Source organism: Triticum urartu, chromosome 5A, assembly GCF_056163025.1.
Source record: "Triticum urartu cultivar PI428250 chromosome 5A, HENAU_Tu73, whole genome shotgun sequence".
NCBI lineage: Eukaryota > Viridiplantae > Streptophyta > Magnoliopsida > Poales > Poaceae > Triticum > Triticum urartu.
Window position 1 is genome coordinate 579,028,392 of NC_141877.1, and position 14,203 is coordinate 579,042,594.

General features: G+C 47.3%; 1 pseudogene; it reads right to left on the reverse strand.

Moving 5' to 3' along the window:
* Window positions 1-11,314: 11,314 nt before the first annotated feature.
* LOC125510712 (L-type lectin-domain containing receptor kinase SIT2 pseudogene) lies at window positions 11,315-13,757 on the reverse strand (annotated as a pseudogene).
* Between the last annotated feature and the right edge of the window lie 446 nt (window positions 13,758-14,203).

A 14,203-nucleotide genomic window follows, 5' to 3' on the forward strand; every position in this document is an offset into this window, starting at 1 on the left:
AGGACTTCCCATATATAAATCTTTACCTCCGGACCATTCCGGAACTCCTCGTGACGTCCGGGATCTCATCCGGGACTCCGAACAACATTCAGTAACCACATACAAACTTCCTTTATAACCCTAGCGTCATCGAACCTTAAGTGTGTAGATAAGTGTGTAGACCCTACGGGTTCGGGAACCATGCAGACATGACCGAGACGTTCTCCGGTCAATAACCAACAGCGGATCTGGATACCCATGTTGGTTCCCACATGTTCCACGATGATCTCATCGGATGAACCACGATGTCGAGGATTCGATCAATCCCGTATACAATTCCCTTTGTCTAGCGGTATTGTACTTGCCCGAGATTCGATCGTCGGTATCCCGATACCTTGTTCAATCTCGTTACCGGCAAGTCTCTTTTTACTCGTTCCGTAACACATCATCCCGTGATCAACTCCTTGATCACATTGTGCACATTATGATGTCCTACCGAGTGGGCCCAGAGATACCTCTCCGTCACACGGAGTGACAAATCCCATTCTCGATTCGTGCCAACCCAACAAACACTTTCGGAGATACTCGTAGTGCACCTTTCTAGCCACCCAGTTACGTTGTGACGTTTGGCACACCCAAAGCACTCCCATGGTATCCGGGAGTTGCACAATCTCATGGTCTAAGGAAATGATACTTGACATTAGAAAAGTTTTAGCAAACAAACTACACGATCTTGTGCTAGGCTTAGGATTGGGTCTTGTCCATCACATCATTCTCCTAATGATGTGATCCCGTTATCAACGACATCCAATGTCCATGGTCGGGAAACCGTAACCATCTATTGATCAACGAGCTAGTCAACTAGAGGCTTACTAGGGACATGGTGTTGTCTATGTATCCACACATGTATCTGAGTTTCCTATCAAGACAATTCTAGCATGGATAATAAACGATTATCATGAACAAGGAAATATAATAATAACCAATTTATTATTGCCTCTAGGGCATATTTCCAACAGTCTCCCACTTGCACTAGAGTCAATAATCCAGTTCACATCGATATGTGATTAACACTCAAGGTCACATCCCCATGTGACCAACACCCAAAGAGTTCTGGGTTTGATCATGTTATGCTTGTGAGAGAGGTTTCAGTCAACGGGTCTGCAACATTCAGATCCGTATGTACTTCGCAAATTTCTATGTCATCTTGTAGATGCAACTACTACGCTACATTTGGAGCCATTTCAAATAACTGTTCTACTTGGAGCTATTCTAATTTGTTGCTCCATTATACGTATCCGGTATCTCTACTCAGAGCTATCCGGATAGGTGTTAAGCTTGCATCGACGTAACTCTTTACGTCGAACTCTTTATCACCTCCATAACCGAGAAACATATCCTTATTCCTCTAAGGATAATTTAGACCGCTATCTGGTGATCTACTCCTAGATTACCTTTGTACCCTCTTGCCAGATATGTGGCAAGGCACACATCAGGTGCGGTACTCAGCATGGCATACCGTATAGAGCCTATGACAAAAGCATAGGGGACGACCTTCGTCCTTCCTCTTTCTTCTGCCGCGGTCGAGCTTTAAGTCTTAACTTCATACCTTACAACTCAGGCAAGAACTCCTTCTTTGACTGATCCATCTTGAACACCTTCAAGATCATGTCAAGGTATGTGCTCATTTGAAAGTACCATTAAGCGTTTTGATCTATCCTTATAGATCTTGATGCTCAATGTTCAAGTAGCTTAATCCAGGCTTTCCATTGAAAAACACTTTCAAATATCCCTATATGCTTTCCAGAAATCCTACGTAATTTCTGATCAACAATATGTCAACAACATATATTTATCAGAAATTCTATAGTGCTCCCACTCACTTCTTTGGAAATACAAGTTTCTCATAAACTTTGTATACACCCAAAATTTTGATCATCTCATCAAAGCATACATTCCAACTCCGAGATGCTTACTCCAGTCCTTAGAAGGATTGCTGGAGCTTTGCATACTTATTAGCATCTTTCAGGATTAACAAAACCTTCTGGTTGTATCACATACAACCTTTCCTCAAGAAAATCATCGAGAAAACAATGTTTTGACATCCTATCTGCAAGATTTCATAAATAATGCAGTAATCGCTAATATAATTCCAACAGACTCTTAGCATCGCTACGAGTGAGAAAGTCTCATCATAGTCAACTCCTTGAACTTGTCGGAAAAATCTTAACGACAAGTCGAGCTTTCTTAATGGTGATACTTACCATCATTGTCCGTCTTCCTTTTAAAATCCATCTGTACTCAACAGCCTTACGACCATCGAGCCGTTCTGCCGAAGTCTACACTTTGTTTTCATACATGGATCCTCTCTCGGATTTTATGGCCTCGAGCCATTTATCGGAATCCGGGCCCACCATCGCTTCTCCATAGCTCGTAGGTTCATTGTTGTCTAGCAACATGACTTCCAAGACAAGATTACGTACAACTCTGAAGTACGCATCCTTGTCATCCCACGAGGTTTGTTAGTGACTTGATCTGAAGTTTCATGATCACTATCATAAGCTTCCACTTCAATTGGTGTAGGTGCCACAGGAACAACTTCCTGTGCCCTGCCACACACTAGTTGAAGAGACGGTTCAATAACCTCATCAAGTCTCCACCATCCTCCCACTCAATTCTTTCGAGAGAAACTTTTCCTCGAGAAAGGACCCGATTCTAGAAACAATCCCTTATTGCTTTCGGATCTGAGACAGAAGGTATACCCAACTGAAGATGCATTTATCCGCTTTGGGTTCAAGCTTATCAGCCTGAAACTTTTTCACATAAGCGTCGCAGCCCCATACTTTTAAGAAATGACAGCTTAGGTTTCTCTAAACCATAGTTCATACGGTGTCATCTCATCGGAATTACGTGGTGCCCTATTTAAAGTGAATGTGGTTGTCTCTAATGCCTAACCCATAAACTATCGTGGTAATTCGATAAGAGACATCATGGTATGCATCATATCCAATAGGGTGCAGTTATGATGTTCGGACACACCATCACACTATGGTGTTCCAGGCTGTATTAGTTGTGAAACAATTTCCACAATATCTTAATTCCGTGCCAAACTCGTAATTCAGATATTCATCTCTATGATCATATCATAGATATTTTATCCTCTTGTCACGAAGATCTTTCAACTTCACCTTGAAATTACTTGAACCTTTCAATAATTTAGACTCGTGATTCATCAAGTAAATATACTCAACATCTACTCAAATCATTTGTGAAGTAAGAACATAACGATATCCACTACACGCCTCAGCACTCATTGGACTGCACACATCAAAATGTATTACTTCCAACAAGTTGCTTTCTAGTTCCATTTTTACTGAAAACGAGGCTTTCAGTCATCTTGCCCATGTGGTATGATTTGCATGTTTCAGGTGATTCAAAATCAAGTGAGTCCAAACGGTCCATTTGCATGGAGTTTCTTCATGCATATACACCAATAGACATGGTTCGCATGTCTCAAACTTTTCAAAACGAGTTAGCCCAAAGATCCATCAACATGGAGCTTCCTCATGCGTTTTATACCGATATGACTTACGTGGCAGTGCCACAAGTAGGTGGTACTATCATTACTATCTTATATCTTTTTGGCATGAACATGTGTATCACTACGATCGAGATTCAATAAACCATTCATTTTAGGTGCAAGACCATTGAAGGCATTATTCAAATAAACAGAGTAACCATTATTCTCCTTGAATGAATAACCGTATTGTGACAGACATAATCCAATCATGTCTATGCTCAACGCAAGCACCAATCTCGATGGTAGAGGGAGCGTGCGATGCTTGATCACATCAAGCTTGGGAAAAACTTCCAACACATATCGCCATCTCACCTTTAGCTAGTCTCCGTTTACTCCGTAGCCTTTTATTTCGAGTTTACTAACACTTAGCAACCGAACCGGTATCTAATACCATGGTGCTACTAGGAGTACTAGTAAAGTACACATCAACACAATGTATATCCAATATACTTCTATCGACCTTGCCAGCCTTCTTATCTACCAAGTATCTAGGGTAATTCTGCTCCAGTGGCTGTTCCCCTTATTACAGAAGCACTTAGTCTCGGGTTTGGGTTCAACCTTGGGTTTCTTCACTAGAGCAGCAGCTGATTTGCCGTTTCATGAAGTATCCCTTCTTGCCCTTGCCCTTCTTGAAACTAGTGGTTTCACCAACCATCAACAATTGATGCTCCTTCTTGATTTCTACTTTTGTGGTGTCAAACATCGCGAATATCTCAAGGATCATCATATATGTCCCTGATATATTATAGTTCATCACGAAGCTCTAGCAGCTTGGTGGTAATGACTTCGGAGAAATATCACTATCTCATCTGGAAGATCAACTCCCACTCGATTCAAATGATTGTTGTACTCAGACAATCTGAGCACAAGCTCAACAATTGAGCTTTTCTCCCTTAGTTTGCAGGCTAAGAAAATCGTCAGAGGTCTTATACCTCTTGACGTGGGCACGAGCCTGAAATCCCAATTTCAGCCCTCGAAACATCTCATATGTTTCGCGACGTTTCAAAAACGTCTTCGGTACCTCAACTCTAAACCGTTTAACTGAACTATCACGTAGTTATCAAAATGTGTATGTCAGATGTTCGCAACATCCACAGACGACATTCGAGGCTTAGCACACTGAGCGGTGCATTAAGGACATAAGCCTTGTATGAAGCAATGAGGACAATCCTCAGTTTACGGACCTAGTCCGCATAATTGCTACTATCATCTTTCAACTAAATTTTCTCTAGGAACATATCTAAACAGTAGAACTGAAGCGCGAGCTACGACATAATTTGCGAAGACCTTTTGACTATGTTCAGGATAATTAAGTCCATCTTATGAACTCCCACTCAGATAGACATCCCTCTAGTCATCTAAGTGATTACATGATCCAAGTCAACTAGGCCATGTCCGATCATCACGTGAGACGGACTAGTCATCATCGGTGAACATCTTCATGTTGATCGTATCTACCATACGACTCATGCTCGACCTTTCGGTCTCTTGTGTTCCGAGGCCATGTCTGTACATGCTAGGCTCGTCAAGTCAACCTAAGTGTTTTGCATGTGTTCCGAGGCCATGTCTGTACATGCCAGGCTCGTCAACACCCGTTGTATTCGAACGTAAGAATCTATCACACCTGATGTGGTGCTTCAAAACGACGAACTTTCGTAACGGTGCACAGTTAGGGGGAACACTTTCTTGAAATTTTAATGAGGGATCATCTTATTTACTACCGTCGTTCTAAGCAAATAAGATGTATAAACATGATAAACATCACATGCAATCAAATAGTGACATGATATGGCCAATATCATATTGCTCCTTTTGATTTCCATCTTCGGGGCTCCTTGATCATCATCGTCACCGGCATGACACCATGATCTCCATCATCATGATCTCTATCATCGTGTCTTCATGAAGTTGTCTCGCCAACTATTACTTCTACTACTACAGCTAACGGTTATCAATAAAGTAAAGTAATTACATGACGTTTATGTTGACACGCAGGTCATAAATAAATTAAGACAACTCCTATGGCTTCTGCCGGTTGTCATACTCATCGACATGCAAGTCGTGATTCCTATTACAAGAACATGATCAATCTCATACATCACATATATCATTCCTCACATCCTTTTGGCCATATCACATCACATGGCATACCTTGCAAAAACAAGTTAGACGTCCTCTAATTGTTGTTTGCTTGTTTTACGTGGCTGCTATGGGTTTCTAGCAAGAACGTTTCTTACCTACGCAAAACCACAACGTGATATGCCAATTGCTATTTACCCTTCATAAGGACCCTTTTCATCGAATCCGTTCCGACTAAAGTGGGAGAGACAGACACCCGCTAGCTACCTTATGCAACTAGTGCATGTCAGTCGGTGGAACCAGTCTCACGTAAGAGTACGTGTAAGGTCGGCCCGGGCCGCTTCATCCCACAATGCCGCCGAAACAAGATTGGACTAGTAACGGTAAGCATATTGAACAAAATCAACGCCCACAACTATTTTGTGTTCTACTCGTGCATAGAATCTATGCAATAGACCTAGCTCTGATACCACTATTGGGGAACGTAGCAGAAATTCAAAATTTTCCTACGTGTCACCAAGATCTATCTATGGAGAAACCAGCAACGAGGGGAAGGAGAGTGCATCTACATACCCTTGTAGATCGCTAAGCGGAAGCGTTCAAGAGAACGGGGTTGAAGGAGTTGTACTCGTCGTGATCCAAATCACCGGAGATCCTAGTGCCGAACGGACGGCACCTCCGCGTTCAACACACGTACAGCCCGGTGACGTCTCCCATGACTTGATCCAGCAAGGAGAGAGGGAGAGGTTGAGGAAGACTCCATCCAGCAGCAGCACAACGGCGTGGTGGTGGTGGAGGAGCGTGGTACTCCAGCAGGGCTTCGCCAAGCACCGCAAGAGACGAGGAGGGAGAAGGGTAGGGCTGCGCCAAGAAGGAGAGGAACTCGTGTGTCTTGCAGCCTCCAATACCTCAAGTATATATAGGGAAAGGGGAGGGGCTGCGCCCCCACCTAGGGTTCCCTCCCTAGGGGTGGCGGCAGCCCCCAGATCCCATCTGGGTGGCGGCCACAAGGGGGAGAGGGGGAGGCGCACCTGGGATGGGCCTTAGGGCCCATCTGCCCTAGGGTTTGCCCCCCTTCCCTCTTGGAGGCGCCTTGGGCCCTTGTAGGGGGGCACACCAGCCCACCTGGGGCTGGTCCCCTCCCACACTTGGCCCATGCAGCCCTCCGGGGCTTGTGGCCCCACTTGGTGGACCCCCGGGACCCTCCCGGTGGTCCCGGTACGTTATCGATAAAACCCGAAACTTTTCCGGTGACCAAAACAGGACTTCCCATATATAAATCTTTACCTCCGGACCATTCCGGAACTCCTCGTGACGTCCGGGATCTCATCCGGGACTCTGAACAACATTCGGTAACCACATACAAACTTCCTTTATAACCCTAGCGTCATCGAACCTTAAGTGTGTAGACCCTACGGGTTCGGGAACCATGCAGACATGACCGAGACGTTCTCCGGTCAATAACCAACAGCGGGATCTGGATATCCATGTTGGTTCCCACATGTTCCACGATGATCTCATCGGATGAACCACGATGTCGAGGATTCGATCAATCCCGTATACAATTCCCTTTGTCTAGCGGTATTGTACTTGCCCGAGATTCGATCGTCGGTATCCCGATACCTTGTTCAATCTCGTTACCGGCAAGTCTCTTTTTACTCGTTCCGTAACACATCATCCTGTGATCAACTCCTTGATCACATTGTGCACATTATGATGATGTCCTACCGAGTGGGCCCAGAGATACCTCTCCGTCACACAGAGTGACAAATCCCAGTCTCGATTTGTGCCAACCCAACAGACACTTTCGGAGATACCTGTAGTGTACCTTTATAGCCACCCAGTTACGTTGTGACGTTTGGCACACCCAAAGTATTCCTACGGTATCTGGGAGTTGCACAATCTTATGGTCTAAGGAAATGATACTTGACATTAGAAAAGCTTTAGCATACGAACTACACGATCTTTGTGCTAGGCTTAGGATTGGGTCTTGTCCATCACATCATTCTCCCAATGATGTGATCCCGTTATCAACGACATCCAATGTCCATGGTCAGGAAACCGTAACCATCTATTGATCAACGAGCTAGTCAACTAGAGGCTTACTAGGGACATGGTGTTGTCTATGTATCCACACATGTATCTGAGTTTCCTATCAAGACAATTCTAGCATGGATAATAAACGATTATCATGAACAAGGAAATATAATAATAACCAATTTATTATTGCCTCTAGGGCATATTTCCAACATGAGATTCAACTCAGAAGACCGCGTCTTCACCTTATTCCCCCTTGAGCTAAGGACACACAGTCCTCGCCTAATCACTCTGGTAAGTCTTCAAGGGAGACTTCCAAACCTTCACAGACTTCGTTCATCGGTGATCCATAATGACTCTTGGATGCTCAGAACGCGACCCCTAACCGGCTGGAGGATTCACAGTCCTCAAGTGTAACAAGTCTTCAGGTCATGCGGACAGAAAGACTTCAGTGATGCCTAACACCTTTTGGCTCTGGGTGTTTAGGGCTTTGTCCTCGCAAGGATTTCTCTCTCAAATGTTTCGGAGGTGGGTTGCTCTCAAACGACAAAACCCGTGCACTAACTCTGAGCAGCCACCAATTTATGATGTAGGGGATGGGCTATTTATAGCCAGGAGGCAACCCGACCTGATTTGTCCGAAATGACCCTGGGTCATTAAGGAACTGACACGTGTCCAACGGTCAGATTTCAAACGCACGCGGTAGCTTGACTTGGGCTACAAGTAAAGCTGACTCATCCAGCTCTGGATAAGATTTGCTCTCATTGTTTTCGCTCGAAGACATAGAATTTGGTTGAGCATCACTTCAGTCACTCTGACTTTGTTCACTTAGACCCCAGTTAACAGTACGGTGGTTCGTATGACTCAACAAAGAAGAAAAGGAAACTACGAAACAACTATGTCTTTGCACTCCATAGTCTTCATACGATGTCTTCTCGCGTCAAACTCCCTCCGTCCGGTGAAGAGTGTACATCTAAAAAATTTAGGACAAATTATGGAGTTGAGTAAAAAATGCATTGAAAAGATGCAAGCCACCACCTCTTTTCTCTTTAATTAGCCAACCCCAATGAGCTAAGTGCATGTAGAAATTAAGAAGAACATGTGTGGATTGCTATAGGTCTTGATTACCCTGTGATGAGAGAGAAGTATTTTTTTCCCACTTTAAAGTGCATTGGGAAGATACATGTACACTCTTTTGTGGACAAATTTTAAAGCTAGATGTACACTCTTCACCGGACGGAGGGAGTAGTCTTCAATGTGAATCTCTTCACAGACCACCATTGTTTTCAATATCTTCACACATTTTTAGGCGTCATCTCTGGTAGGTAAACCGAATCAATGAGGGACTACTACCTGTGTTATCTTGCAATTCTCACAAACACATTAGTCATCAACCAAGTTTGTCGTCAATACTACAAAATCAATTAGGGGTGGCACTAGATGCACTTACAAGATCGACTAAAAATAAAAGCAAAGGCAAAGGCAAAAAAACCCATACAAACAAAAGAATGAGCAATGTGTAGCGGGCTTCAAGTCCAATAGGAAAATCAACTTACGCCAAACGGGGCAATTCAAAAATTCAGCCTAAGGAAAAAAGTTGACTTGCCTCACTAGTAAGCATGCACATGCAACGCATGACTGATTAACATGTTATTTTATGTCCTAATTGAGCTTCTTGATACCAACGTTTTCAAGCATGGAGCGACATTTATTTTTTCTAGCGGCATCTGATACCATGCGGGATGGACACCACAAAACTCAAAGCAAGAAAAGCAATATAGAAAGAAGTCTTACAAGGATACAAACCCATACTTCACAAGATAGCCAAGGCAGCCGGAGCGGAGGTGTAAGGTGGATGTGCTTCTTCGACCGTCTTCAATAACCCAGTCCCACTCATTTGCTAGATATACTTAGCCGCACTGGATGATACAAATACATGGACTAAAGGGGCTAGAGCATATAGGAAATAATCACCTGGGTGAGTCTGCTCATAGATTACGATGGTGTGGGCATTAGTTAATGACAATCTAAATATTCGATAGCAGTGAAAGAGGAGGTACAAAATATAGTCAATGAGCTGATACCAGCGTTTCAAAAAACAGTAATATTCTTGGGCTGCTGTACTCTTTATTGATGGTGCCCAAAAGAACAAGGTAATACAAAAATCACAGTAGAGATATACGCTGCTCTCTGCCTAATCCTGCTAGGGATGATGTATGCAACATATTTCATATAGGGAAGTGGAAAACGGTAGAAAACATCTACGTACATCTTGAACAAAAAGATGTTGCCTATTCCCGGAAAAAAATGTCGCCTAGATAGAATGTTTTGCATGGCAAATCCAATACGTAAACTGCAAGCAAACAATGAAATGAGTTTGGTAATAATATCAAATTTGTATCCAGTCACCAAAAAGTACAAAGAAAATCAAACGCTTCTGGACAATGGTCATCGTTCAACTGAGTCTCGTACTGCATGGGCGCTCGCCTCGGAAAAAAGATTAGCAGCAAGAAAGGACCGAAGGTGCAGATATGTCATTGTGTGAGAGAAAAATATTAGAGAGAGACAAAAAAATGTACCTGGAGGGTTGCATTCATATTCGACTGGTTTTAGGGTGGATTATTGCTACACGTGTTCCAGAACATGAATGGTTGCGTCGTTCCTTCTCCATTGGATGCATGCAGCTGATCACCAGCACTAACAGCCGATTGACGATGGAGGCCGCCCGCCGGCGAGGGGAGGAGCACCTACCCACAAAATAGCAGGAACAAAATGGCAGAATCGACAGCCAACGACATCGATACATCGGGGGAGAACCGTGGCTTAGGATAGGAGACGGCGAGCAAGGGCAGATAAAGGTAGACTTGAAGGCCTGGAGGGCCAGAGAGTCGCGCGGGGAGGAGATGCAGCGCGAGGAGCAGCACAAGGGACGTCGGTGTCGGTGAAACCCTATCGCTCGTGCGCTTAGAGGAGTCATTTTCCTCGAATAGTGACGTGAACAGCAGATCCGTGATTTTTGCACAACGTAACATGAATAGCAGACCCGTAATTTTAGCACTCCTCCAGTCAGGTTTATTAGTCTATTCGTGATCCTCAGATAATTCAGGAATACAAACCGTCAGCATAATTAATCAGCTCGTAATCACATGCATCCGCCTCGCTCTTTCCTAATACTACTCAAAATCTAATTATTTCTTTTAATACGCCAGTGCATGCCCCATGCGTTCATTATCTCTTCTCTTCATCTAATCTTCTCTCTCTTTTTTTGCATGGTACGTAATCATCCCTTTTAATTCGTCATTAATACTTGAGCAGACCGAACCAATCCATGATAAAAAAATAACGCCGCTGCATGCAGGCCACAAATCACGCGAATCAATTTATTCCTTGGTTGCGGACGCGGTGGTTTTCAGTCTGGTGGAGTATGGTCAGCTTAGATAATTGCTAAGCATACATCAAATCTCGATTAGATTAATGATGGCTGTCAGATTAAGTCGTCTGGGCTTAATCCTGTGGTGGTAATGTGTCCACTGACGTTTGCTTGGGTGCACGTAGAAAAGATAATGTTGGATTGTTTTATTAGTAATAGAGATAGAGATAGAGAAACAGGGGCAAGTAAAAAATCTGCCTAAGAAGCCATGAAACAATAGAATGAATATCAACTTATTTTCTGGGCTTATACAGTACATGTATGATACGAGGATCTCAGGGAAACTATACCAAAGTAGTAGGACTACACACAGAACAGGGTTATTATAGCTCTACCAATACTAGTCGTGACACCTGATCAACATCTGCACAGCACAACTCACGAGTCCTTGAAATTGAAAACTATGTCATCTCCCTCCGGAGAGTCCACTGATTGTGCCCATGGTCATCATCGTATTCGTGGCGGACGACGGATCCGACGTCGCCGACAAGACGAAAGAGTCGAACCCTTGGCTCTGCATCAGGGCCAGCATACTGAAGCTCATCTGCGTGGGCGTCAGCTCGGGGATCGGCATGTCACCCTCGAGGTACTGCATCACCTGCCGCATGCTAGGCCTCGCGCCGGGCATGGGGTGCGAGCACATCAACCCCAGCTTCAGCGCCAGGACCACCTCGCCGGCGTCGTAGTTGCCGTCGAGCCTCGCGTCGACCACCTCGAGGAGCGACTCCTTCTGCCAGTGCTCGAGCACCCAGTCCACCAGCATGAGCCGGCTGTCGTTCATGGCCTGCTCCACGGGCCTCCGGCCGCAGGCCACCTCGAGGATGAAGGCGCCGAAGGCGAACACGTCGGTGAGAGGGGACGCCTTCCCCGTCCGCGCCAGCTCGGGGGCCAGGTACCCCATGGTGCCCACCACGTGCGTCGTCTGCGGGTCGGCGCCGTGGTCGTACAGCCGCGCCAGGCCGAAGTCGCCCAGCCGCCCGTTCATGTCGGCGTCGAGGAGCACGTTGCTGGCCTTGATGTCCCGGTGGATGATGACCTGCTCGAAGTCCTCGTGGATGTACAGGAGGCCCGACGCGACGCCCTTGATGATCCGGAACCTCTGCGCCCAGTCCAGCGCCGGCTTCTCCTTGCTGCCGGAGTACAGGTACTTGTCGAGGCTGCCGTTGGACATGTAGTCGTACACCAGGAGGAGCTCCCCCTTCCGGCGGCAGTAGCCGAGCAGCTGCACGAGGTTGCGGTGCCGGAGGCGGCCGATGGTGACCACCTCCGCCACGAACTCCTTGATGCCCTGCCTCGACTCGTGCGACACCTTCTTCACCGCCACCTCCAGCTTCGACTTGGGGAGCGCCCCCTTGTACACCCTCCCGAAGCCGCCGAACCCCAGCAGCGTCTTGTTCTTGAACCCTTCCGTGGCGCGGAACAGGTCCTTGTACGTGAACCTGTGCGGCCCGAACTCCACCTCCCACTCCTCCCGCACCTCCGCGTACCTGGACCGCCGCCGGACGAGCAGGATCACCACGGCCACCACGCCGAGGACGAACGCCGCGGTGGCGATCGGCAGGACGATGTCCGGCACCTTAGACCGCGGCTTGGCGCCCACGAACGGCAGCTTCGGCAGGCTGCCGATGTCGATGGGAGGTGCAGGGCCGTCCATGGCGAAGCTCCAGCCGAGAAGGTAGTGGCGGGACCTGACCGTGCCCGTCGACGACGAGAAGCCGGCGTACGCCGGCTCCACGAGCACCTTCGACAGGTTGCTCTTGGCTGACACCAGGGGCGTCGAAGGCTTGGCTCCATTCTTCAGAGGCGCCAGGAACACGCTGATCTGCGTGGAGTCGCTCTCGTAGTCCACCCAGACCTGCATCGCCTTGCCGCTGATCAGGAGCAGCTCATTGAACGCGCCGGTCTCGTCGTCGTAGTAGCCGGCCGAGTGCGCTGCCACGGACTTGAGGCTGTTGACGTCGATGCCGACGTGGTTGTCGTTGGTGTCGTTGAACTCCGTGCTCTGGATGGTGTCGAGCTCTACGCCGAAGATTTGGTTGGTGGCGTTGCCGTTGTTGGCGCTGTTGAGGAGGCCCAGGTACTGGCTCGGCAGCGCGGCCGAGAAGTTGTCCTTGCCGACGAAGAAGACGATGCCGTGGCCGCTGAGTTCGGAGTACGGGGGGATGATGCCGAACACGAAGGACGCCGAGAAGGAGCGCACGGCGTCCCCCGGGGACCTCCGCAGGCGCAGCGGCGTCCGGTGAACCGCGTGGCTCGAGAGCTGGGCCGTGCCGTTGGTCAGCTCCAGGAGCCCGCTCGGCTGGACGAGGGCCGTGCCGTCCAGGGCCAGGGTGGCGTTCGCGCCCGCGAAGCCGGAGTAGACGAACTGCTCGCCATCGCCATCGCCCAGGACGCCGGCACCGAAGCCGAAGCACACGAGGAGGAGAGCCGCGAGAAGGGAGCGCAGATTGTCCATGCCAGCCACGGCGCCAGCGAAGAGAGAGGACCGTGGCGCGCTCAGCTTAGAGCTAGTGCAGCCGGCGCAATGCCGAATCGCCGTATATGATTGGCAGCTGCCGGGTCCGTGTCCGGCTACTATTCTGCGCGCTTGACTTCACCGCCGGAGTCTTCCCCGAGCTCGTGGCGCAGCTGCGGGGAATCACGCTCGTGAGATGCGTCTAGAATCAAGTGGTTAAGCACGTGCCATCTAGGAGTATCAATCTTGTTCCCGGTTGGTCCGGGTGCGAAGTTTCCAAGCCTCGTGCATACACACTCGCTCGCGATTCGCGAGGCGCTGACTGACACGGACATTTGCAGAGGAATGGCGTAGAAATGCAGACTTGATCGACCGCTAGATCGGGACTGCTGTATCTGTCATTAAAGGTCGGCAAGTAGGTTCCGTGGGGCCGGTAACAACAACATATATGTGTGGTTCCGGCGTTTTCTACGTCAAGGACAAAGAAGAATTCAGATTTGGATCCGCCAAAGGATTTTCTTTCTTTTTATTCGGAAAATGCTATGACACACCCGACTGATCTCTTCACACGCGTCCACTCTCCACTGCCTCCATGGCAGTCAGATCTGTTTTCGATCGAACGGCTCCCAAACAACCACTCCAC